The sequence below is a fragment of the Cannabis sativa genome, chromosome 3, assembly GCF_029168945.1.
Source record: "Cannabis sativa cultivar Pink pepper isolate KNU-18-1 chromosome 3, ASM2916894v1, whole genome shotgun sequence".
Classification (NCBI taxonomy): domain Eukaryota; kingdom Viridiplantae; phylum Streptophyta; class Magnoliopsida; order Rosales; family Cannabaceae; genus Cannabis; species Cannabis sativa.
In genome coordinates, this window is record NC_083603.1 from 37,512,396 (window position 1) to 37,513,182 (window position 787).

General features: G+C 23.6%; 1 pseudogene; it reads left to right on the top strand.

Annotated features, from left to right (window-relative positions):
• LOC133035725 (putative protein TIC 214 N-terminal part) overlaps positions 1-575 on the top strand; it is a 2,239-nt pseudogene extending 1,664 nt beyond the window's left edge.
• Positions 576-787: the final 212 nt, after the last annotated feature.

The window sequence follows — 787 nt, forward strand, 5'->3', positions numbered from 1 at the left end:
CATTTCGATATATAAAAAATGCTAGATTTGAAAATTCTGTAAGAAAAGAAATGTCACAATATTTTTTTCATACATGTCAAAGTGATGGCAAAGAAAGAATATCTTTTACGTATCCACCTGGTTTGTCAACCTTGTTAGAAATGATACAAAGAAAAGTGTCTCTGGTCACTACAGAGAAACCCTCTTCCAACGAATTATATAATCATTGGAGCTATAATAATGAAGAAAAAAGAAAAAACCTAAGCAACAAATTTATAAAAAGAGTCAAGGCTCTAGACAAAACTTTAAATAGTAAATCCCTTATTCTGGATGGACTCGAAAAAAGAACTAGATTGTATAATGAAAATACAAAAAAAGAAAAAAAACATATTTACCGAAAATATATGAACCTTTTTTAAATGGAGCCTACCGTGGACAAATTAAAAAATTGTTTTCACTTTCAATCAAAAATGAAATTTCCAAAAAAAAGGACATAAAAAGAAGTTGGATAAATAAAATTCATAGTCTCTTTCTTATTATAAATTATTTAGAATTTGAACAAAAAAAAAATAAATTAGAAAATTTTGATAAAAAATTATTTAAAAAAGAAACTCTTTTTTTCTTGAACTTAATAATTATTTAAAAATTATTTATGGCTAGATGTTTTTATTGATCAATAATAATAATACTCATTTTTTTGATTTGTCATACACAATAATCTTAATTTTGTTAAAAATTATATCCATTTTAAATTGGATTCGAATAAGTATACAAAAAGAAGGTTTCCGCACTTATAAAAGATAAAAAA